Raw genomic sequence first — 27,641 nt, 5'->3', positions numbered from 1 at the left:
CCTAAAGCTCACTTATTAAAACCTGGCATCCAAAAGGCAGACCATAATTCTGATGTGAAGGGGATTTCAGTTAGGAACACAGTATAGACAGAATGATGTAGATATGGATGGGTATGGAGGCCTTGCTCTAGCTTAGGTGAAGAAAAAAGCTCACCTATTAGATCCTGTCCTTCCAGGGGCAGAGTCCAAATATCTTGTGACAGGGTAATGAGGATGATAGCTGGAGTGCCAGTAGCATGGCTACAGCTCATTGAAGGAAACCAGTTGAATACAGAAACTGGCAGCAGAAGCTCAGTAACCATGAGACCAATGGAGTTCTGTTCAGCTGCTATCACAAGACCACTGGAGCATCACCCAGTAGAGATTACATACTTTATAAGATCAAGAGAGTACAATTTTGTTGTTGTTTAGTCATTTCAGTTGTCTTACTTTCTGTGACTCCATTTGGGGTTTTTTTGGTGAGGATATTAGAGTGGTTTTCCATTTCCTTTTCCAGCTCATTTTACAGATGAAGAAACTGAGGCAGTGTTAAGTGACTTGCTCAGGATCATACAACTAGTAAATATCTGAGGCCAAATTTGAATTCAGAACTCCTGACTCCAGGCTCAGTGCCCTATCCATTTTACCACCTAGATGCCCACACAGGGTATAATACCTAGTAGGGACAGAGCAATAATATTGGAAGATTTCATCAAGCATTACTGGCTCCTCCATACATTCCAGCCACAAGTTTATCTTCATTTGTTTTGTTCCACTTGTATGGAACAAAGCTATATATGTTCTTTTTGTGTATGTGCCTCCATACATAATCTTTCTGAATTCCACTCATTAATTAGTGGAATAATGTGCCCCAGGTATAAAGGAAAAATATTCTACTACTACTTATGCTATTCCATTAAAGGTCTTTGCTTTGAACTAGCATCTCCTTGCTGATTAGTGAAAATAGACGGATTGGTCAAAAGCTATGATTTGTTGGAGACATAAATGGAACTATAAGAGGTCTTTACATCTGGGGTAACATTTATGGGGGGCTTATGTGAAAAAGGGAGATTTTCAGGTGCTATATTAATACTATACAATGACTCTGTCTAGCTTTCAGATTTGTTCAATCAGCCATATCTGTGGAGTGATGCTCCAATGAATACAACAAGACAATCAGACCCAGTTTTGAAAAGTATAATCCTCTTATTAGTTATATAAGAGAAGCATTTTAACTCCCTTGTTCTCAAAGTCGGCACATTACATCCTAGAATTACCAGCAAATCATGCATTTTTCAAGTTATTTCCTTGACTACAAGGGATTTGAGAAAATGATTTCTGTTCTGAGAACAGATGTCAATATAAACCCATCTGAGCTTAGTTTACATGTTTTTCTTGTACTTCAAATTATGATTATCATGGCATATGACATCAAGTAGTATCCAGTATGTATTCTCAATGACTTTAAATTGTTCTACAAGGAAAAAATATTTAAAAAGAGAAAAAAAAAACTAAATAAAATCCAAGTCTTTAAAATCCAAGATTTTGAAAAATTGTGAGCTGTTATATGAACTAACATAAAACACAGAACAACTTGGAGAGAGCCAGACTTCCTAAGCTTACTTGACTATGTGTACAGTAATTAAAAAAGAAAGTATCTTTCTTTTAGTCCCGCCATTACTAATTATAATTGTTTCCCTGTTGATCATATCAAAATGGTCTGTAGCATTTAAAGCTTTTTAAAAATATGAACCCTTCTCATCTTTCCACTCTTCTTACTCATTACTCCTCTTCATACCCTATACTCTCTGTTCCTTATATACTACACCCCATATTCTATCTCCATTTGGTGGCACCATCTGTGTCTCATGCCTGAAAAACCTGCATCCTGCAGTTTGACCTCCCTAAATCCCTGGCGTCCTTCAAGTCTTAGCTCAATCAACAACATTTACAAGTGAACTTTTCCTTTCACTCCTTTTTCTTTTCCTACAGCTACTAGTGTTTCATCCAGTGAAGTTACCTTCTTGTATATGTATACTAACTTTGTACATTGTCTTCCCCAATAGAATGGGACAGAAATTCATATGTTTTTGAATCTCTATAATTTTTATAGTTATATTTTCTAATTAATATGCATTTCTACCCTTCCTACCATTGTTCCTCTACTAGGGCAAGGGGAACACTTGAACAAGCAGGAATATTAAATGAATGCTTTTCAGACTATATTGCAAAAAAAATTACATTTAATAAAGGGCTGGGGAAACTTAGACTAAAAATTAATTGGAAACTAAATCTAATAGTAAAGAATTGAAACAACCAATAATTTCATTGAAGAGAATGACAAGATCCCAAAATATTTGGGATTTAGTCAAAGCAGAATTTAGAGGAAAATTTATATCTATAAATGCTCACATCAGAAAAAGAGAGAGAAAGAAGATCAATGAATTGAGTATGTATCTTTTTAAAAAAACAGCAACTAGAAAAAAGAGAAAATTTTAAAAACCCAATTAAAAAACAATGGAAGTCATGAAAATCAAAGGAGAGATTGATAAAACTGAAAGCAAGAAAACCATTGAGAAATTAAATAAAATTAGGATATGGTTTTATGAAAACATCAGTAAAATAGATAAACCACTCAGTAACTTGATTAAGAAAAAGAAAAAAAAAGGGAAAGCAAATTACTAGTATCAAAAATGAAAATAGTGAATATGCCAACAATGAAGAGGAAGATAAAGCAATTATTAGAAGTTAATTTTCCAAATTACATGCTGGTAAAACTGATATTCTAAGCAACACAGATGAGTATTTACAAAAATATAAACTGCCCGTATTAACAGAAGGGAAAAAAAAAAAGAATACTTAACCCTACCTTAGAAAAAGAAATTGAAAAAACCATATGTGAGCTTCCTAAGAGAAGATTCTCAGAACCTGATGTATTTACCAGTGAATTCTGCCAAACATTTAGGGATCAATTAATCCATTTATTTTATAATCTATTTTTTTAAATAGGTAAAGAAATATTACTAAATTCCTTTTATGACACAAATATAGTATTTATACATAAACCATGAAGAACAAAAATAGAAAAATTCCCTAATGAATTTTGAAACAAAAATTTTCAATAAAATACTAGTAAGGAGATTACAACAATATATCATAAAGATCATACACTATGGCCAGGTGGGATTTATAACAGGAACACAGGGCTGGTTCACTATTAGGGAAACTATCAACAAAATTGACTATATCAATAACAAAACCAACAAAAATCATGTGATTTTATCAATAGATGCAGAAAAATCCTTTGGAAAAATACAATACCCATTCCTATTAAAAACAGTGGAAAGGATAGTAATCAATGAATGGATGTTCTCTTAAGTATTGTGTTTTTTGAAATTAATTACTAGAGATTGGCCACGTATTTCCTTAACTTTTCATGGTTTCAGGCCATGTGGTAGACAAAGCAAGGAGAGAGTTTCTGCATGCCAGTTAGGAGGAGTAGGAGAAAAGCCACCAAAGATCCATGTTGTCTTGTGGAGAGACAGCATGTGGTCTTAAGAAGACCCAAAAGAGCCCAAAAGAGCCTGAAAGACACAGAAGACCTCTTGTAGCATCTTTCAAGGGTTTTTATCCTCTTTTGATAGAGGCAGGTTATTATATATTGATCAAAACTAATTGATTAGCATCATTCAATTCCATTGGTTGACATGACTTGAAGGTAGTCTACATTAAAATGAATTCTATGAATAACATCAGGGAAAAGAATGTAAAAGACCCTCACTGAAGTTGCTCAAGGAAAAGTCCATTATCTATGTGTAGTTTAATCCATCAGTCCTAAATCAGCTAAGTAGCACAGTAGATAAAGCACCAGCCCTGGATTCAGGAGGACCTGAGTTTTAATCTGGCCTCAGACACTTGACACTTATTAACTGTGTGACCTTGGGCAAGTCACTTAACTCTTATTGCCCTGCAAAAACAAACAAACAAACAAACAAAAAATCCATTAGTCCTTCATAGAACTAGACAAAAGAATGTATCTCCATTCCTTTTGTTCTCTTGGGTTAATAATTATTTTCTCACAGTATTATCTATCAAAAAGCAAAAATAAGCATAATTTGTAATAGGGATAAACTTGAATCCTTCCCAGTAAGATCAGAGGTGAAGCAAGGAGGTTCATTATTGTTACTATTATTCAATATTGTACTAGAAATGCTAGCTATAGCAACAAGACAAGAAAAAGTAATTGGTGGAATAAAAATAGGCAATGAGTAAACACTTTGCAGATTGTATGATGCTATCTATACTTAGAGTATCAATTTAAAAAGTAATTGAAACAAGTAGCAACTTCAGCAAAGTTGCAAGATATAAAAGAAACACACCTAATGATTGTCATTTCTGTACACTAGCAAAAAATCCCACCAGGAGGAGAGAGATAAACTCTACTTAAAACAATATAAAATACTTGGTAGCCTACCTGCCAAGACAAGCCCAGGGTCTACAGGAACACAGTTACAAAATTCATACATCATTTTACTGATGAGGAACTGAGACAAACAGAGTTAAATCATTTGTCCAGGTCACAAAGCTCAAAAGCATCTGAGGACAGAAATGAACTCATGAAAATTTCTTCCTGACTCCATGCCCAGCACTCTCCACAGTAGTACTTAGCTGCCCCTCACACTATACTGCAAAGTGGCAATGATCAAAGCAATCTGATGGAGTAGATTACAATACACAGTAGTAAATTACCATAGTAATCTAAGGTTGAATAAACCCCAAAATTGTATCTTTGGGGATAAAAAATTCATCATTTGATAAAAATTGCTGGGAAAAGTGGAAAGTAGTTTAATAGAAATTAGGCATAGACCAACACTTCACACCAGGATATGGTCAAAATACATAGCAATTTAAACATAAAGGGTAATATCAGAAATAAATTAGGGGAACAAAGAAAAATATATCTCTCAGATCTATGGATAAGGGAAGAGTTTATAACAAAACAAGAGATAGAAAGGACCATGAGAAGTAAAATTAATCACTTTAATTATATGAAATTTAAAAGCTTTTGCACAAATAAAACTAGCCAAAATTAGTAAGAAAATAGGAAACTGTGATGAAAAAATTTATAGAAATTTTCTCTGATAAATACATCATTTCTCATACATATACATATACATATACACATACATATACACATACACATATGCATACATATACACACACACAAATATACACACACATATATGGAATTAAACCAAATTTATAAAAATTAGAGACATTTCCCAGTTGATAGTCAAAGAAAAAGAATTGGCAGGTTTCAGAAGACATCAAAACTATCAATAGTCACATAACAAAAAACTATAAAGCATTACTGATTAATGAAGTACAAATTCAAGCAGCTCTGAGCTATCATCTCATAAACATTAGACTGGCTTACATGACAGAAAATCAAAATGACAAATGGTTGTAATGATTGGAATGACGCCACCTGCTGGAGACTTACTGTAGAAGAGTTCCGCCCATGAAGTGAAGGTCTTTGAGGGCAAGACCAGGAGTCTTTTCTTTGGCGTCAGGAAGTAACGCGGGCTAGCGGGAGGAGGAAAGAAGAGACTGGCGCTCAGTCTCGCGTTCTTTCCTTGGGACTCTGGTGGAGAGTGGAGCTAGAAATGTGCTCTCCCTTTAATAGATAGGAATCTAGGCCTTTCTCTCTCTTTACCAAATTCTTATTCTCCTTAATAAATGCTTAAAAGTCTAACTCTTGCTAAAGCTTATAATTTATTGGCGACCACTCATTAGATATTTTAGACAGACTAGCTAGAATTTTAGCCCTTAACAGATGGCTGACCACGAGGAGGAAAGCTAAACCTCAGTCTTCTGATCTTCTGGTTGGGTAAGAAATTTCCCCTACCCTCTCCCTTTAACTGCTAAGTACTGGCATACTGGCTGTGTTTTCCCTTTAAATTTTTTCGAATGGACCTTTTAAACTCCCTAATTACCCTATTTTTGATTTTAGTCTGTTTAACCAGAGGAATGGGAGATAAGATCATGTTAATGCTTTGTTTTTGTGGATTTTCTATTTTTCTTTTTATTTTTGTTAGAAGAGCCAGCAACATACTCACACAAGGAAATATCTCTCCCTCTCCCAACCATGCTTTTTCAGAGAAACCTGAAGAGATTCCTGCAGCTTTTCCCAGTTCTAACACTAATTATTGCTCTAATTTTGTATGCCTGGAGGCAAAGACCCACCCTCTAGAAGCTTTTAATCCCCTAGCACCTGGAGGCAAAGTGGGGAAAGAGGAATCCAGGCCTGAGTTCAAAATCAAGTCTGATTCAAATTACGCTGGTCCCTCCCCTCCTCTCCAGACCCCACCCTCTACTCCCCCCATGGCCAAGCCCATTGCTTCCCCTGCCTGGGAAGTCCAGAGATCTGATGCGCATGCTCAACTTTCTCTAACTATATTTGCAGCTTCAGGCTCAGCCCTTCCCCAGCCTGGCTGTGCTTCTGAGACAACCTTAGAAAACCCTTTAAATTCCAGATATGCTCGTTTTGTTCATAATTTTGCTAACCTGCTTTTGTCTTTAATTAGTAATCTTATAAAGCATTTGTATGGTGAAAAGACTGACAGACAATATAGAGGGGTTAAAGAAGAAAAACTTAAGCTGAATGAGACTGACAATCATCAACATAGTCCAAGACTCCGCTTCTTTTGCCATGGAAGGGTATATATTGTACAGAAATGTAGAAGTAAGAAGTAAGGTATTGATATGAGTATTGGGGATTTTAGATACCGGAATCAAAAGTGTTCTGAATTCACTCAGAGTATTAATAGTATCAGTTCAGAGGTTACATAGGATTTCTATGCTATTACATCTATATTTTGAAATTAATGGTATCGGTTTATTTTCATAGAGATTTTCAGGCTTTTGAGATTGTGTTTTATACTTAGTTTTTAAAACAAGGAGAATATTTGTAAAAGCTTTTTATAGTCATGTGATCAAGTTTATATTTTATAATACTCTTATTAATATTAAGTTCACATTCATTTAGACTTCCTTAGTTTGAATTTCATTGTCTTTTATTGTTCCATGTGTATTTTCTTCTATTCATTTGTCTATCTAATTTTGAAACATTGCAAGATGGTTTTGATTTCATAATACAGTGTTAATTCTAGGAGTATTGTGCTCCCATATTCTGAGTTGTTTGTTTCTGTTATTTTTTCTCAACTGATTATTTGATCAAACTCTTTAAAGCATTTCCTTGGCAAATTGGTTGCCATGGCAAGTGTAAATTGATTCTAGAAGTATTATTTTTGATAAGCATATTCCAAAAAAAAAAAAGAGGGGAACATTTGTAAAAGTTTTCTTTTTTCAAAAAAAAGTTTTCTTTGAGATTCTGTTGTGCTTTAACTTGTATTTAAATATGTTCTGATTTTTCACAAAAGTAATTGTATACTAAGTAAAAAAAGGGGTATTATTTGAAATTGTTGCAAAATTATATATTGTGTTCTGAATCAAGATGTATTCGCATTTTTTGCAATCATTTATTATCCTCAATTTTTAAATCCATATGAGACTTGGATTATGGGAACTTATCATTTAAGACATTAATTGCCTTTATTCTGAGTTATCAGATGCCAGTTGGCCAAGATGCCATCCAATCACAAGAGGAATACATGCAAGAGCAGACACTGAATTGTCACATGAGGGGAGACATGCATGAAGTCAAGGTATGGCCGAGGGAACAGCTTTTGACTAATGTTGAGGTTGGATTCTCTTGGTTTAATATTTTATTTTCTTTTTCCCCACAATATTGTACAGATGGCTGGAAGTATTCATCCCACCCATCTCACTTCTACACCTGGCTTCTATGCTCCCTCCTATATGCCTGATGCCATGGACATCTCAATCCCATGCATCTGATTAAGTCTGACTCAGTTTCCTCCAATATGTTCGGTGGCATGGACATATATTCCATCCACCTATTTTAAGCCTGGCATGCTGCATGGACAGTACATATTGCTCAAGTGTGGGAATGCTCATATCCCATCATTTCTCTGTTCTTTTATGGTAACCCCCATAATTATCTCAGGTGTCATGATAAATAACAGTGTTGAATTTGGCCTTGACACCTGTTACCAATTATATTAGATTTTCTAATTTCTTATAATGGCATGAGGATAATTAGGCAGATGATGCAAAAAGTGATGAAACAAAGATAAAAATTATTTTTAAAAATTAATATCGCAGCAATTGTCTTCTCAATTACCCTCCATAAGGGGGGACTATAATAATAATATAATTTTAAAGAATGGTTCAATTTTTGTTTTATTGTGTGTTTCACGTGTTAACAACTAAGATTCTGTATTCCCTTAGACATGTTTTTGAGAACTTTCATTGTTTGATTTGATTATTGACAAAGCTATTTTAAAGTTGTGTTAAGCTCAATTTTGTAGGAAGTTTTCCTGGCTGATTACCAGCATCCACACCTCAACCCCTGAAAAGACTTCCATTCCACGACTACACCTGGAGGACATCTAAGAAAAGACTTTCAGAGACTTTAAATGAACAGTTTTGATTTGTTGTTTTTGTTGTTTTTTTTCTCTTTCTGTTATAATATACACCATCTGTAACATGTATTCTCTGCAGAGGCCCTCCCTTTGCAAGACTAATGTCAAAGCGTCGGTTCATGAGGACAAAAAAAAAAATCGCCCCTCTGGACAAAACTTTCCTCTCTTCCTATTCTATATTGTTGTTCACATATTATTAGTTAGCAATAGTTATTATATTGTTTTTACTGTTCCATCAAGGAAATATTTTGTTTCTTGAGGAACAACAGGGGGGACTGTAACGATTGGAATGACGCCACCTGCTGGAGACTTACTGTAGAAGAGTTCTGCCCATGAAGCAAAGGTCTTTGAGGGCAAGACCAGGAGTCTTTTCTTTGGTGTCAGGAAGTGACGCGGGCTAGTGGGAGGAGGAAAGAAGAGACTGGCGCTCAGTCTCGCGTTCTTTCCTTGGGACTCAGGTGGAGAGAGGAGCTAGAAATGTGCTCTCCCTTTAATAGATAGGAATCTAGGCCTTTCTCTCTCTTTACCAAATTCTTATTCTCCTTAATAAATGCTTAAAAGTCTAACTCTTGCTAAAGCTTATAATTTATTGGCGACCACTCATTAGATATTTTAGACAGACTAGCTAGAATTTTAGCCCTTAACATGGTAGAGGGGATGTGGAAAAAACAGAACATGAATGCACCACTAGTAGCTGACTAGTGCAACCATTCTGTAGAACAATTTGGAACTATGGCTAAAGGGCTGTAAAACTGTGCATGCTCTGATCCAGCAATACCACTACTCATTCTTTAGTTAAAACAGATCAAAGAAAAAGAGAAAAAGACCTATTTGTACAAAAAACAAACAAACAAAAAAAGCAATGCTCTTTTTCTGGTGGTAAAGAATTGGAAATTGAGAAGGTCCATTATTTGGGGAAGGGCTGAACAAGTTGTGGTATTTGATTATGAGGTAATTCTATTGTACTATAAGGAGTGACCATCAGTATGCTTTCAAGAGAAACCTAGAAAGACTTATATGAACTGAGGCAAGGTGAAGTCAAGAGAAATACGAGAACATTACACCCTGTAACTTTAAACAAAGTGACTATATAACTATATAAATGCTGTAACTATTTAACAAAGGCCATAAAATTGTGCATATCCTTCAACCCAGCAATACTACTACTGGGTCTGCATTCCAAAGATATTTTTTAAAAGGAAGCTGGAACTATTTTTACAAAAATGTTTATAGTAGCTCTTTTTGTGGTGGTAAAGAAATGAAGACCAAGAGTATGCTCATCAATTGGGGAATAGCTGAACAAGTTATGATGTATGATTGTGATGGAAAAAATTGTGCTATAAGAAATGATGAGCTGGATGGTTTCAGAAAAATTGGCAAGAATAATATGAACTTATACAAAATGAAGTGAGGAGACCCAGGAGAACATTTTACCAATTAATAGCAATCTTGTCATATTGAAACATACTTTTCCCCCAAAACTTCTCTATTTTTCTTTTATTTTTCCTGTTTTCTTAGAAATATAACATAGAAATATGTTTTGTATGACTTCACATGTATAATCAATATTCAATTGCTTACCTCCTGAAGAGATGGAAGAGAGAATTTTGAACTCAGAATGTTAAAAAATTAATATTAATTTTTATATGTAATTGGGAAATATTTATCAAAAGAAACATTATAAATGGGAAAAACTCAAATCATGCTTGCGTTTGGGCCTTTTGTCTATATGGAGTCACAAGAAATGTTTGATTGATTTTATTCTCCTATGAACCCAAGGTCCCCCTTTTGCCTGGTGCTACCTTGAAACCAATTCTACCCCCCATTCTTCTATCTGAGCTCAACTCCAATTAGACTCCCTCCCTACCTCTATGGAAAGAAGTGCAAGTATTCATTCTCTCTCATATTCTTCCTCCTTTAAAATAAGCATATGACTTTGAGGGTTTTTTTAAGAAAAAAATATTATTAAATCTCATTTAAATATCTATTAATATGTATTCAGATGAATGAACAATGACAAAATAATAAATGAATAAAAACAATGAATAAATGTGAAAACTTGAACATAAACAATTATGTATTATGGTATACTTGTATTATTTTAGTACATGTGATAAAATATAAAATATTCCCTTCTGGTTTCCCTTAATCTGTCATAATGGAGGACTATATTTTGATATTTGTTCTTTGGGACTGTCTTTGGTTTTTCAGTTTTTCAGAATTTGATTTCCTTTTAGTGATTTTTTTATTAACATTGTTGAAGTCATTGCTTACATTGAACTGCATGAGTTCCTAAAATCTTCCCATGTTTCTCTGATTTCCTCCTAATCATCAATGATTATTATGTAATAATATTCTGTTTTATTAACATGCCTTAACTATTTTCACTATGTTCCAGCATATGAGTATTCACTTTGTTTCCAATTATTTTCCTCCTTCCCACCTTCCCTTCCCCCCACCCCCTCTCTCTCTCTGGTCTGTCTGCCTATAATATACATTAATATACACAGAGACATACACACAGACATATAGACTCACACACACACACACACACACACACACACACACACACACACACACACACACACACACACACATATATATATATATATATATATATATATATATATATATATATATATGTATATGTCTTCATTTATATCTTGCCACTAGACCAGATGGTTCTGGAGGAGACAGTGAGGTTAGTGACTTTGCATAACCCTGACTCACTTAAATCCAATTTACTTGCAAGTCAAGATATCACCTTCCTGATGTCATTTATCTTCTTTGAGAACAAAGTCTAAACAACATCAACAACAACATATTCAATATTTCTTTCTTTCTTTGACTTCCTTGAGTTATAAATTCAGTAGTGGAATTGTTAGATCAGAAAGAATAGAGAGTCTAGTTACTTATCTTGCATAATTCCAGATTGAAATATAAAAAAACAAACAAAAACAAAACTTAGAGCACTTCACAGTTCTACCAACATTGCATTAGGATGCTTGTTTTCCATAATCCCACTGAGGTTAACTCTTTCTATCTTTTGTCCCATATGCCAATTTGCTATATGTGAAGTGAAACATCAATGTTGCTTTAGTTTGAAATTTTCCTATTGTTAGTAATTTAGAAAAATCTCCCATATGCTTGTTTATAGTTTGCCATTATTCAACTGATAAATGTTTTTTCATATCCTTTGATCAATTAATGATTTGAGCATATCTCTGAGTTCTTTATGCCAATCCCTACATACCTTGGATATCAAACATTTTTCAGAGACATCATTTAAAAAAAAAATATATATATATATATATATACATATATATACATACATATATATACACATATATATTTATATATAACCAAATGCTTATCTTTTAATAATAATTACACTAATTTCACTTGTGCCAGATATTTGTTTCTTGTTTTTGAAATTGTTGTGTATAAACTTTTATGAACATCTCTATCCTTTTGTTTAATTGAGAATACACTGCTCCACTTGCAAAAGCCAAGACTCTAAAAAGGGCCTACTTCCATTTTCTTCCAATATTCTAATGATGATACCTTTTTTATTTAAGTTGTATATCCATCTGGAATTTGTGGTAAGATTCTCATATGCATTTATTCTTCGATATCCTTTCCCCCCCTCAGTTTTCCCCACATACTTGTCAAAGCGACAATCTTTCCCCCAAAAAAGTTTGTGTTCTTGGGTTTACTGGCATACTAAATGTGATTATTTCTGATTCTTCCTTATATATTCTGTTCCACTGAACTATTTTTCTCAATTAAAAAGAAAAAACTAAGTAACTTTTCTAATCTTTATAATACATTTTGAAGTCTAGACATACCTTTCCCTCTCTGTGCCAACATTTTTTTCATTTGTTCCCTTGAGATTCTAGATCTTTTGTTCTTTCAAAGGAATTTTGTTATTTTGTCTAGTTCAATAAAATTAACATTTGACACCTTGATTGGTATATTATATTTATAAAATATTTTAAGAAGTAGGATGATAATTTTAATCATATTGGCATGACTCTTCCAAGAACAACAAATTCCCTAACAATTATTTGTCTTCTTTTAGTTTTGTAAAGATCATTTTATGATTTTATTTCCATTTCTTGATCATATTTGTAGTTTGAATCAGATCTTTTATACATTTTAGAGTTATTCTAATTTTATATAATTAAAAAATAAATGATATTACATAGTTACTAGTAACATACTATAGTTTCCTTATTCTCGCCAAATGTCCTTCTTAATGTCAACTTTAATTTTAGTTGTTTTAAAATCATTGTACTCTGTGAATCTCAGTCATATGGTAGCATTAGAGTATGCTTCTATATTAGCAAACAGTTTGGAAGCATTGAAAGCACCAAAATTCCCAAAAGGTAATTTGGTCTGATCTCTTCCTCTTATAAGCTTAGGGCATTTTTCATTATAACTCCTTTAGAATTGTTTTGGATCTTTGTATTGCTGAGAATAGTTAAGCATTTCATAGTTGATCATCCTTACAATATTGCTACTACTACGTACAAATATTCTCCTGGTTTTGCTCATTTCACTTTGAATGAGTTCATATAAATCTCAGTTTTTCCTGAAAGCACCTTGTTTATTTCTTGTAGCACAATAATATTGTAACGATTGGAATAATTCCACCTGCTGGAGACTTACTGTAGAAGAGTTCTGCCCATGAAGTGAAGGTCTTTGAGGGCAAGACCAGGAGTCTTTTCTTTGGCATCAGGAAGTGATGCGGGCTAGTGGGAGGAGGAAGGAAGAGACTGGCACTCAGTCTCGCTCTCTTTCCTTTGGACTCTGGTGGAGAGTGGAGCTAGAAATGCACTCTCCCTTTAATAGATAGGAATCTAGGCCTTTCTCTCTCTCTTTACCAAATTCTTGTTTTCCTTAATAAATGCTTAAAAGCCTAACTCTTGCTAAAGCTTATAATTTATTGGTGACCACTCATTAGATATTTTAGACAGACTAGCTAGAATTTTAGCCCTTAACAATATCCCATCCCAATCATATTCCACAATTTGTTTAGCCATTTCCCAACTGATGGGTAGCCTCTTAATGTCCAATTCTTTGACACCACAAAAAAATCTTCTATAAATATGTTTATAGATGTAGAGCCTTTTCCTTTTTTTAATCTTTATGAGATATAGTCATAATCGTGGCATTGCTGGGTCAAAAGATAAATAAAGGATTTTATAACCTTTTGGGGATAGTTCCAAATTCTCCAAACTCATTGGATTAGTTCACAAGTCCACCAACAGTGCATTAGTGTCCCAATTTTCCATATCCTCTCCAACATTTGTGGTTTTCCCTTTCTGTCTAATTAGCCAATTTAATAGGTATAGGATGAGGGGCAGCTAGATGGTGCAGTGGTTAAAGCACCAGCCCTGGATTCAGGAGTACCTGAGTTCAAATCCAGCCTCAGACACTTGACACTTACTAGCTGTGTGACCCTGGGCAAGTCACTTAACCCCCATTGCCTGCAAAAAAAAAAAATAGGTATAGGGTGGTATCTTAGAGCTGTTTTAATTTGCATGTTTCTCATCAAAAGTGATTTAGAGAATTTTTTCATATCACTATAGATAGCTGTGATTTTCTTCATCTGAAAACCTCCTGTTCATATCCTTTGATAATTTGCCAGTTGGGGAATGATTTATATTCTTATAAATTTATCTCAGTTTTCTATATATTTGTGACATGAGACCTTTATCAGAGAAACTTGCTGTAATTTTTTTCATAGTTATGATCACTGTGTATTTACCTTTCTCTCATATTATCCCTCATTTATCCTTTTCTCCTTTCACCCTATACCTTTTTAAAGTGTTTTGCTTCTGACATTTCCTCCTCCTATTTTCCCTTACTTTTATCAGCATGAGCTTCGATTCTTATTCCCTTCATTTCCTGCTCCACTGTAGAGTAAGATAGATTTCTATGCCCAAGTTGGTACATATGTTATTTCCTCTTTAAGCCAATTGCAATCAGAGTAAAGTAACAGTGTCTGCTATCCCTATTCATTTTTGCTCCACTATAAAAATCTCTTTTGTGACTCTTTTAAGTGAGATAATTTGCCCCCTTTGAACTCTTGCTTCCCCTTTCTCCTGGTATATCCCTCTTTCTTTCCCCCCTTTTTTGTTTTTAGATATTGTCTTATCATAGTCAACTAATACCCATGCTGTCTATTTATGCTTCTTTTAAATGTCCTATTAATAATAGTTTTGAGGAGTTACAAGTATCATCTTCCCATGTAAGAATATAAACAGCGAGACCTTATTATTCCATTTCTCTTTTCTGTTTTTCTTTCTATTCTTTTGGGGAGTCTTACTTTTGGAAGTCAAACTTCCTATTCAGTTCTGGTCTTTTCACAGGTTCTCTATTTCATTAAATACATATTCTCCCCCCACCCTGAAATATTATACTCAGTTTTGCTGGATAGATGATTCTTACTTATAATCCTAGCTCCTTTGCCCTCTCAAATATCATATTCCAAGACCTTTTATTCTTTCAAGTAGAAGCTGCTAAATATTGTGCTATCCTGACTATGTCTCCACAATTTTGATTTTTTTTTGGTTGCTTATAATATTTTTTCTTTAACAAGGGAGCTCTGGAATTTGACTGTGTGTGTGTGTATGTGTGTATATGTGTGTGTGTATATATATGTGTATATATATATCTATATATATATATCTTCGGGGTTCTCATTTTGGATCTCTTTCAGGAGGCGATTGGTGAATGCTTTGATTTTTCTATTTTGCCCTCTGGTTCTAAGACATTGGTGCAGTGTTGCTTACTAATTTCTTGAAGCGTCATGTCTAGGCTCTTTTTTTGATCATGACTTTCTGGTAGTACAATAATTCTTGATCAACATCCTTATAATATCTGTATCATTGATTTGTCAAATAATTGAAGCTGTGTTAGTTAAGAGGAAAGCAAGATCAATATTGGCTGGGAAAATTTTAGAAATGGGATTTGAACTCGGTCTCAAATGCTTAAGCATAAATAAGAAGACAGGAGTTTCAAAGAGGGAGAAGCACTTCCTAAGCAGAAGCCTGGAGGTTAAAAGCACAAAGTATGTTTGGGAGACCAGTTAAGACATAAAAATAGAAGTATAACTCTGATATAAGAATGGAAATTTCTTGTTTACTTTCTGGTTCTTTTTTCTTTTATCTTTCTTAGGCAAAATAAAAGTTTTGCTTTGTTTTTCCATGTGTTTTTATGTAGTGTTATTGCTATCATGAAAGGAAAGAATTTCACAAGGATGAAGAATATAAAGTAACTGAGATATAGGTAGAACTATTAGGAAATAGTATTCAGGAGGGAAAAGGGGGCATGAATAATTACATCAATAGAAATGTCAGGCTCTAAAAGAGATGAAATGTTTGTTGAGATTTTAAAGCACAAAATTAGAGAAAGATATAGCAAATGAAATATCATAGCAATGAGAAAAGACAACTCAGTTTCTTTTTCTTTTACTTTAGCAGCCATTTTTTTTACATTGGGTTGCTCAAAATCATGGTGTCCTCATGGAATTGGTGTCTTAAGAGGAATAAATTGTAGTTATAGATAGTCATAAAAAGAAGTAGAGGAAAATTGATCTAGTTAGCCTTAAAACTCAAGACACACAAAAAATTCCTTCTATGGCTTTTAGCTCAACTGCTTGGTTATTACCCCAATTCTTCCTCAGTTCTTTTCTTTTTGTGTCAAATTGACATTAAACACTTACTATGTTCCAGGCACTGTGTTAAGAGACAGGGATACAAAGAAAGGTAAAAGACAACCCTTGCTCTCCAGGAGCTGACAGTCTATTGGGGGAGACAACATGTGAGCAACCATGTACAAACAAGACATGTATGTGGTCAATGGGAGGCATTTTCACAGAGAAGTAATTATCATTAACAACTAGAAAAAGCTTCTTGCAAAATGTAGAATTTTAGGTGAGGCTTGAAGGAAGCCAAGGGAGACAGGAGATAGAGATGAAGAGGGATAGGATTCCAATTATGGGGGACGGTTAAAGAAAAAGTTGAGTTAGGAGATCCAGTTTCTTATACAAGTAATAATAAGGAGGCCAGTATTGCTGAATCACAGAGTATGTGGTGGGATATAGGAAGAATGAGCAAGTACGAAGGGTCCAAGTTATGAAAGGCTTTAAATGCCAGAGTATTTGTGGGTGTTGAGAGACAGAGGAAGACACGCACATACAGAGAGAGAGAGAGACAGAGAAAATGAATGAATAACCTATATAACCTATACATATATGGGAATCTTAGTCATACAGATGACAAAAGAAAAAGTACTCTTTGTATACAAATACTTAAATGAACCTACATATGATATAATCAATGTAGATTTTTCCTCTGACACAGATTGTGACTCTTATACATGTCTTTTCCTAAGTTCACCATGACACAGTATCCTCAACAAAGGAATGGACTCCCTTACTTTTTTTTTTGAGGCAATTGGGGTTAAGTGACTTGTCCAGGGTCACACAGCTAGTAAGTGTTAAGTGTCTGAGGCCAGATTTGAACTTAGGTCCTCCTGACTACAGGGCCAGTGCTCTATCCACTGTGCCACCTAGTTTCCCCGACTCCCTTACTTTTATCAGGTTTTATGAATGTAACATTGGAACACCGCTACTCTCCATCAGTTATTCCTCATTCACTGCATGAGTAGGCAAATTTTCTTTTCAATTAACTATTTTTGGAAGTTATCTTTAATTTGTTTCCTGTTACTAGCTCTTTGCAATGTGATAGAGACTTCTCATGAACACCTTTTCATTATTACCTGAATGCCACTCACTTTTAGCTCTTTGGAGATTTTAGCATTTTCTAACAGCTATATATTTTCACTGGTACATTCAGGATGGCAATCTATAATTTCATTGGTCATAGGAGGTTAACTTCTTTGCAAATTATAATCTTAGGAAGTTTCCTAGATGACAAAGAGGTTAAATGAGTTGCCAAGAATCATACAGTCAATGTTTGTCAGAGGTAGGGCTTGGACCTGGGTCTTCTTTGCTTTACCCAGTGTGGCATACAACCTCTTATCAGTACAATAGAGGCATAAAAGAAAGATATACCTTTTTTATATTATGGCTTTTAATGAGAGCCTGAGAGTAAAAGAGAGAAGCCAAGGAAAATTTTAAAGGAAAAATTTTAGGGAGAAAAAAATAACTGATTTCTTTGCCATTTCCCCTAGTCAAGCTCATGGATTTGGCATAAGAATCTATGATGGATAATGCATGAGCAGGTACAATTGTGAATGACACAATAGATAGAGTGCTGGACCTGGCATCAGGAAAACATCTTTCTGAGTTCAAATCTGGATGCAGAAACTTACAAGATGTGTGACTTTGTTTTAGTCACTTAACTCTGCTCAGTTTCCACATCTGTAAAATGAGCTGGAAAAAGAAATGGCAAACCACTCTAGTATCTTTGCAAAGAAAACCCTAAAAGGGGTCATGAAGAGTCATACATGACTGAAAAATGACTGAATGACAACAAACTGCCTTCACAATTTGGGTAGAAGAGAATTATGGGCAAAGTGGAGGTGGAAGAGAATAAGATGAATGGATACTGAAGTTAGGAAATTCCTGGATAAGCGCATAGGTGGAATGCAATATATGAATGCTAGTAACTGGATAAAAGACATATGATATGGGCCATAGGTCATGAAGCTAAGGGTCCTGAGGTAGAAAGTAATGGTTGGAGCAGATGCAGGATAAAGACTAGGATCAAAACAAAGAGTAAGAATTCTAGCAAGAGGTAGTCTTGGGGACAGAATGTGAGGATTCTGTACTGAGGAAACTAAGGGGTCAGGGGTCATGCCTAACAAATAATTTCTTGCATTCAATGTTCCATAAGCTTACACAATTTTCAATTCGCACCTACATATATCTGGCCATACCCTCTAACTTCTGAATATATTCTACTAGGATAACTCCTGTCATGACCACTTTCATTGTTTTCCATAGCAATGCCCCTCTCTAAGGTGACAGATATGCTTCACACAGTTATAGGAGAAACTAAATAATCAAAAAATCATTAAAGAAAAGAATAGGAAATCTGACCTCTCAATTTATTTTTGCAATTAGCCTCTGAAGAGGTGACATCATGTTTGGAGAATGTAGCTGATCTGATACAAAATTTTAAGCAGTAAAATTGAACCCAGATGTGGATGAGAAGCATTGAACAGTCAAGTAACATATATAGAGAGATGAAATGGAATATAGTCCCCAAAGAAGGTTTTAAATGTATCATATTATTCCTGTTTTCTCCCAGTTTTGCAGAATAAAACAGATTATTTTGTTAATTATTGCCCTATTGAATTAGAATGCCAAAAGACATAATTGCCAATAAGGTATTAATATTTTTTGCATTTGCTTTTAAATGCAGGAGTCTTGCAAACACAATGGATGATGCAAGGAACAAGAAACACAAAGAATGCATTTGATGCTAGGATATCAGACTCTAAAGCAAACTGGTAGGGGAGAAATCTTTGGGAAAGGTGTCCTTTCAGTCCTGTTCCTCATCTCCCATCAAATGCCCCTGTATTAAGAACAACCCTGCTAAAAGAAGGCAAGCAATTTTTTTTTTTTTAGTGAGGCAATTGGGGTTAAGTAACTTGCCCAGGGTCACACAACTAGTAAGTGTTAAGTGTCTGAGACCGGATTTGAACTCAGGTACTCCTGACTCCAGGGCCGGTGCTCTATCTACTGCGTCATCTAGCTGCCCTGCAAGCAATTTTAATACTAAGATTCTTATTTCTTCTTCTTTCCTACATTTATGGACTTCATTTGAGAAACCCACTCCCTTGCAAACTGCTGTTTCTTTTTGAATGGGTAATCTCTACAATTGTCCATTTCTCTCATCTCTACAAACATAATGATTATGTTACTGAATGTTTATTTCTTATATGGAGGTTCTATAGTAATTTTCAATGAATAAGACATTATTTTTTTTTTTTAGGTTTAACTGTTATCTTAATATTCTTTGGGAGATGAGAAGAAAAAAATCACAGGCTCAGAAATTTGAGCTGAAAGGGCACTTAAAAGCCATTGAATCCAACCCCCTCATTTTTCAGATGAGGAAACTGACCATCAAGGAGGTTAAATTACTTGCCTGGTGTTACAGTTATTGAGTTTCTTATCTGAAAGCTAGCTTTCTATTCACTATGCTGTTAAGGGCTAAAATTCTAGCTAGTCTGTCTAAAATATCCAATGAGTGGTCACCAATAAATTATAAGCTTTAGCAAGAGTTAGACTTTTAAATGTTTATTAAGGAGAATAAGAATTTGGTAAAGAGAGAAAGGCCTAGATTCCTATCTATTAAAGGGAGAGCGCATTTCTAGCTCCACTCTCCACCAAAGTCCAAAGGAAAGCGAGAAACAGAGCGCTAGTCTCTTCCTTCTTCCTCCCACTACCCAACGTCACTTCCTGATGCCAAAGAAAAGACTCCTGGTCTTGCCCTCAAAGACCTTCGCTTCATGGGCAGAACTCTTCTACAGTAAGTCTCCAGCAAGTGGCGTCATTCCAATCGTTACAATGCTAACAAGTAGTGGATATGAGAGGTGAAAAATCTCTCTCACCAACAGTGGGAAAATAGGATACTGGTATAAACTTGGCTTTGTGTTGGGACTTTTATAACAGGAAGACATACAACTGTGTCCATGAGAAGGAGACCAATATTTTGAGACAGTTGGGGAATGTGCCATAGAAAGAATTGGGTGAAACATTAAGGGTGTTTAGCTTTGAGAAGAGAAGACCTAAAGTGTATAGAAGAACTCTATGGGCTCTCATCTAGAAGAAATATACCCTGGAGAGTAGAATAAGGAACAATGAAAGGGAGATGCCAAGAGGCAGATTTTAGTTTCCTACCAATTATAGCTACACAAAAGTGGAATGGACCTCTGTAAGAGATGATGATTTTCCTATCAGCAGATCTTTTAAAGCAAAGGTTTTGGGGGGAACGTAGTAGAAGACCTCCTCGCTTGGTTAGGTACAGGGTGCACTCCATATACTCTGATGTCTCTTCCAGCTCCTAGATTATGAAATTATAAAAGAGTTTCACAGAGGTCAGAATATTCTCAGGCTCTGCTTAATTAAGAAGCTTTCCCTTTAGGACTGAAAAAAAGAACTAAGCCTAATTATGATGATCAAAAGTTGTTCTTAATTCCAAAGTCTATATTCTATTCTGCCGCACTTCATGAACTTTATGTCTGTGCCCTGTGATTTATTCTCTTGATGTTCCTTTGCTTTTTCCTTCAGGGGAAGGCAAGAAGATGTGCACAGTGACTGTTTATCTAAGGCACAGATACAATCGTCTTCTCTGGAGTCATCAATTTGTAGATGAATTGCTCAGCATTTTGCTCTACAGACAAAATATCAATTTCATCCTGTGTAGATTGACCCATGGTTAATTAATTTTCCTTTGGGAGAAACAGAAGCTTTTGAACATGTCAGTATAGGTTTTTGTTGGCATCACCAAAAGTGGATTTCTGAGAAAGTGTATTTCCTTAGAGTACTAGAAAGACCAACATAATTTCTATATCTTTAGTGCTTTCCTGGAATATGGTCTCTGTAACTCTTTACCAGGACTGGTTCTCAGAGGTATTTTCTTTCTTCATCATATTAGATGATGGATATACTCAGAAATGTAATTTATAATGTGAAGTAAGAAATGAATCAGATGAGTTAAAGCAGGAATCCAGTCTGGGGCTCTATAGAATCTTAGAAATCTAGCAGGTGATATTCACCCTTCTTTATTCAAAGTGTGAATGCCTTAGGGACCATCTCTTTAAATGATCAACAGCTTGGCAGTCAAGATCAGTTAGTTGGTCAGTCAACTAGCATTTGTCAAGTACCTACTATGTTTTATGCACTGTGCTAAAAGTGGATCAACCATATAACCATATGACCCAATTCACCTTTCAGGGATTTTAAGTAGAATATATTTGACTAGAGGTCCTGTGGTTTAGAAAGATCTTTTGTCTTAATAAGTCTACTTCAGGTTATATCCTTTTGACTGAATATTTGGCTAAGTAATTATATATTCTACTTGCTCATAGTTCTTAGTAAAGTGTGAACATATGTAATATAGTTTCATTACATATGATAACAATGATAATGATGAAGATAGTGAACATTTATATAGCATCTTAAGTTTTATAAAGCACTTTACAAATAACTCATTTTATCTTCACAGTAACCCTGGGAGGTAAGTGTCATTATTATCTCAACTTTGAAGATGAGGAAATTGAGTCAGGCAGAGGTTAAGTGATTTTCCCAGGATCATATAACTATTAAGTGTCTGAGGCAAGATTTGAACTCATCTTCCTGACTTCAGGTCCAATGCTCTATCTAATGTTTGACCTAGCTGATGTGTGTGTATGTTTGCAGATATATACACACGTATGCATGCACATTATGTATGTATATATGGCCATCCCTATCTGTAGAAAGAATGAATGAACAAGAATTTCTGGATGGCCCATTTGCCCTCCCCCAAATATTCTTCCTAAAGACTCAATCACCTTCAATCTGGCTTGAAATTTTCACCATTAAAACTGCTGAGCTAGATAATAAAGGTGGGACATTGTCTCTATGTCATCTTTTCAAAATTCATTAGCACAAAATAGTTTTTTGTTTGTTTTTTTTTTGTGAGGCAATTGGGGTTAAGTGACTTGCCTAGGGTCACACAGCTAGTAAGTGTTAAGTGTCTGAGGCTGGATTTGAACTCAGGTACTCCTGAATCCAGGGCCAGTGCTCTATCCACTGCACCATCTAGCTGCCCCCACAGAATAGTTTTTAGAGTATTTAACTTATATTTTGTTCCTTAAATGAGATGGACTACAAATAAATTTGTAGGTGTAGACCTATGTATATGGGAGTAAGTTGTTTCTAATATTAAGGACTTTGGGAAGGCCAAGGCTTTTGTGACAGGAAACTTCTTTTCTAGATCTTCACTGAATGTGACTGACTAGGAAGCTGGGTCTATAGCATCAGCAGAAATATTGACCAGATTCACCCATCTATATAGTGGTAGGCATTTAACTGGCTGTCTCTCCACTAGTGGTCATTTCATATGCTGAAGATGTTCATGTTACTCATGACTTTTGGGCTAAGGCATCAAAGAGAATTCTATTAGAATGTCAAAATGATTCAGGAGGTTTAATATATTTAAAGTATTATTAGTCATTAACACCTTAGCTTGAATCAGTGTATCACCTTACCTGGGAGAAGGGGACACCAAAAAAAACCCAACATAAGTAGATTTAACTATGAAATTTCAAGGATCCTTTAATGAATGCAAATCTCTCACTGGAAAAAAGGTTGTTGTTTTTTTATACCAATATCTTACTTACAGTGCAGTTCTATGGTTGTGAGTCATGGAATATTACAATCTCCAAAGAATTAAAAATTATATATCTCACAGGGGGCAATAGTGAGGCTTATAATTTGATCATAATGAAGGAACTAAGAAGTAGATGTGCACAGCAAATGTGGTCATTGAGAAAATATGTGATCAAAAAAAATAAGAGAAGGGAACATGCATTGATTATGTTCCTACTCTGTGCCTGGCTCTGTACTAAGATGGGCAGGTCACATGATAAAAATAGAGAAAACTTATGGACCAACAAATATTCCTCTGGTGTTCTTGTGATGTCAGGAGAATTGAGGAAGGTTTCCAGAATGCTGGGTGGGCCCCCTTATTAGAAGACATGGACAAGAGTCACAAAGTCAGTCATGGGTGGATTATGACCTCCATCATTAGAAAGTATCTCCATATTACTGAAATCACAGAATAATTTTAATGACTAAATTGAATCACACACTAGTTGAACCTTGAAATTAGCTTCCATACCCTAACAATATTTAGGAGTGTAGATAGGTATAGTTCTGACCTTGTATTCTCCCTTAAGAAGAGCAGAATGGTCAGCTTCATAGTATCAATTTTCTGCTCCTCTTCTAGCAGAATTTCAGGCCACACACTGGAGAGCCAATGCTCTGTGGTGGTGGACATTCTAGAGATACTCTCAATATACCACTCTAGAGTTATGAACACTCTAGCTAGTTCTGAGTTCAAATTTCAACTCTGATACTTACTAGCCATGTGACCCTGGTCAAGTAACAGTTTCTGCTTGTTTATTTTTCTCAACTGTAAAATGGAAAAATAATAGCACCTTCTGAAGATTAAATGAGATAATATTTATGAAGTTGTTAGCAATGTGTCTGTCACATAGAAGGAGCTTAATAAATATTTGTGTTTTTTTTTCCCTTCCTCTCTGCAAGCTACATCTAGACTAACCATATGGATATATAGCCTACAGGGACAACTCTTGTTCTCCCTCTCCTGCTCTCTCCTCTCTCTCATTCTCACACACACATTTTACACTAAAGATTTATAATATGTGAAAAACATGCATAATGTTCATCTACCAGCTCTCCAGAATGCACTTTTAAATTTAACGATATTATTAGCATTTTCTCCATCACTTTCTTAAATCTAGATAATCAACAAAGAAAAAAAGTCAACTCCTAATTTGGTTGCCAATTTCTGAGAGATAAATGCCCACACTGAAAATCTAACAATCAGCTCTCAGGAAATAGGTAGAACTGACTGTAACATACCCCTGGATAGAAATAACAGGGAGGTACATTTCAACTCAACATAATGAATGATGTTTTTTAGTTATACCAATTGTCCCAAAGTAGAATCAGCTTCCTCAAGGAGTAGTGAGATCCCTATCACTGGAGGTCTTCATGCAGAGACTAGATCATAGATCTAAAGCTTGGGAAGGAGTAAAGAACCCTTATTTTATAGCTGAGGAAACTGAGTCCTAAGAAAGTTAAAGAAATGTGTATAAAGTCACACAGGTTTGAATCATCAGAAGTGATTTGTTTACGTGAAATTGGAAAAAAAATTTAAATATAATTCAATTAAATTACAAGAAAAAAAAAAGAAATGATTTGAATGTAGATCTTCTGACATCAGAGACACCAGTCTTTCCAGTATAGCATGATGCCTCCCTGCCTCACCACCCTACTTCACCCACCCTGTGCTACACTGCTCCCTATTACTCAGGATATTGTAGAGAGGAATTCATAATTTGCAGAGGGGTCAGACTAAATGACGTCTGAGGTCATCTCTAAGCTCTGACTATTTCTGAGGAGAAGGGAGCTGTTTATGAATGAAGCATCAAAGCAGGAAGGCATCAGACAATGTGACATGAAAGGATGAACAACTTACCAGGTCAGGCCTTATTATAACATCCAAACAGAAAAGGTGAGGAGAAGAACAGATGGAATCCAGCTGTTTCTCATTGATGCAACATTGTATGGCTAAGGGCAAATTACAGTAAAGTTTATAATATACACAAGTGACTATTCTAAGACAAAATGGTCAGTTTTCTCTGAGTTCCCTATTTAAATAGACTGGATAATGAATTCGAGAATCTCTAAAACCCAGGAGAACAGTTCATTTCTTTTGATTTAGATTTATACAGTGCAATAATTATGGAGTCCAAAATGGACAGGGGCCACAAGAGGCCACCCAGCTTGCCATGACCCTGCCTGACCCCAAGTGGAGCTGCCTGTAAGCCACCCAAGAATTATTATGCTCGCCCTTGCTCTTAATCAGTTTTAGAGACAGAGATTCTTCCACAAACTCCCTTGGAAGCTTATGTAGAGTTTAAAGGTGCTTAGTACATTGAGGCCTTTTTTTATGCTTAATAAAAATCCTTCCAGTTGCAAAATTTTCAGTTAAAATCCTCTCTTTTGCAAAAAAGCCTGTTCTTATTCCCCTTAATATTAGTTTGTTCCATCTGAGATTGTCTCTGGTTTACACTGGATACATTTTCTTTGCACCTAGTTATCTTAGTTATTGTCTCTCCACTCAGACTGAACTCCTTGAGTGCAGGGTCTGTTTTTCCCTTTCTTTGTATCCATAGTGCTTAGCACAGATCTCAGTATACAGCCATTGCTTAATAAATGCTTGTTAACTTATTGCAATTTAAGTATTAAACTTTTTTTTCCTTTTCAGTCCTCCATGGGGGTGGGAACCAATGCTTCAAGTTCTTCATTATATTAACTATTCCTTTATCCATTTCATCAGTTCTTTAAAGGATAACTTTTCATGCCTGAGTTTGTATAAGAAGTCAATGAGAAGGGGCAGCTAAGTGGTGCAGTGGATGAAGCACTGGCCCTGGATTCAGGAGGACCTGAGTTCAGATCCAGCCTCAGACATTTCACAACTCCACCAACAGTGCATTAGTGTCCCAAATTTCTCTGCTTTGTTCTTCTTGATTCCTATCAACATATTTGTGTCATAAAAGGAATCTGGCAAAATACCTTCTTTACCCATTTTCCCAAATACTTTGTATAGTAGTAGAATTGATTGTTTTTTAAAGGTTTGGTAGAATTCACTTGTGAATACATCTGGTCTTGTTTTTATTTTCCCTCTAAAGAAACTCATTTATAATTTGCTCAATTATATTTTTTAAAGATAGAGTTAAGTATTAACTTTCTTCTGTTAATTTGGTCAATTTATATTTTTGCAAATATTCATCCATTTCACTTAATTTTCAGATTTATTGGCATATAGTTGGGCAAAATAGCTCCTAATAATTGCTTTGATTTTATCTTCACTAGTAGTTAATTCACCCTTTTTCATTTTTGATACTCCTAATTTGGTTTTCTTCTTTCTTTTTTTTTTAAATCAAATTAACCAATGGCTTCTCTCTTTTATTGCTTTACATAGAATCAATCCCTAATTATATTTATTATTTCAATGATTTTCTTACTTTCAATTTTATCAATTTCTCCTTTGATTGTCAGATTTTTAGTTGCATGACCAATTAATTGATCTGCTCTTTCTCTATTTTATTGATGTAAACATTTAGAGACCTAAAATTTCTTATAAGCACTGCTTTGATTCTAGCCCATAAATTTTGGCATGTTGTCTCATTGTTGTCACTCTCTTTAATGAAATTATTTATAGTTTCTAAGATTTATTCTTTGATGCACTTGTTCTTCAGTATTAAATTTAGTTTTCAATTGATTTTAATATATGTTTCCACAGCTCTTTATTTAGTGTAAATTTTATTCTATTGTCTTCTGAAAAGGATACATTTAATATTTCTGCTTCTCTGCTTTTTGTTTTCAGGTTTTTATGCCCTAATATATGATCAATTTCTGTTTAAGTGCCATTTACTACTAAGAAAAAAGGTATATTTCATTCTATTGCCATTCAATTTTCTCTAGAGGTCTATCATATATAACTTTTCTACAATTCTATTCACCTTTTTAAATTCTTTCTTGTTTATCTTTTGATTATATGTATGTAGTTCTGAGAAGGCAAAGTTGAGGTCGCCCAGTAGTATAATTTTACTGTTTATTTCATGCAGTAACTCATTTAACTTTTCCTTCAAGAATTTGGAGGCTATGGCATTTGGTGCATATATGTATAGAATTGATATTACTTCATTGTCTATGGTATCTTTTAGCAAAATTTAATTAGATCTGTTTTTATTTTGTCTAAGATCATGATTGCTACCTGTGATCAAATCATATTTTCCTTTTCATGTAGCACGTCTTCTGAGGTTGTTTCTTGAGCTTCCTTGTCATCACACTAACTTGCTATTTTTTTTATTGTTTGTTTATTTTTCCAGCCTATTTATTGACATAACTTTATGTTAAAGTTGAGCTCTGCTCCTGGGGTGGTGGAGGCACTGTGTCAAGCTTCATATCTTTCATTCTATTTTCAGAGCTATATCTTTGGGTCTATAAGTTTTTGGTTCTTTCAAGGTGTAATGATCTAAGGAGATGTGTAGCCACTGCCCTCCTGGCCTGTTCTCTGGTCTGTGATCCACCAGAAGCACCCTTCTCAGCTTGGGAACCGTGTCAAAGGACCCTGTATTCTTGAGACAACAAGCTCTAGTGAGCTAGTGTTCCCCTTTACCCTGGAACTGTGACCTGACCTGGAACTGTGAGCAATGTGACAGGGTCATGCACCCAGTGCCAGAAAAATGGTTCCTGTAATCTCCTTCTGACTCATTGTATGACCCCTTTACCATTTATGGAATAAGACCTCC

This window comes from Dromiciops gliroides, chromosome 1, assembly GCF_019393635.1.
Source record: "Dromiciops gliroides isolate mDroGli1 chromosome 1, mDroGli1.pri, whole genome shotgun sequence".
NCBI lineage: Eukaryota > Metazoa > Chordata > Mammalia > Microbiotheria > Microbiotheriidae > Dromiciops > Dromiciops gliroides.
Note: the sequence above shows the minus strand (reverse complement) of the source record.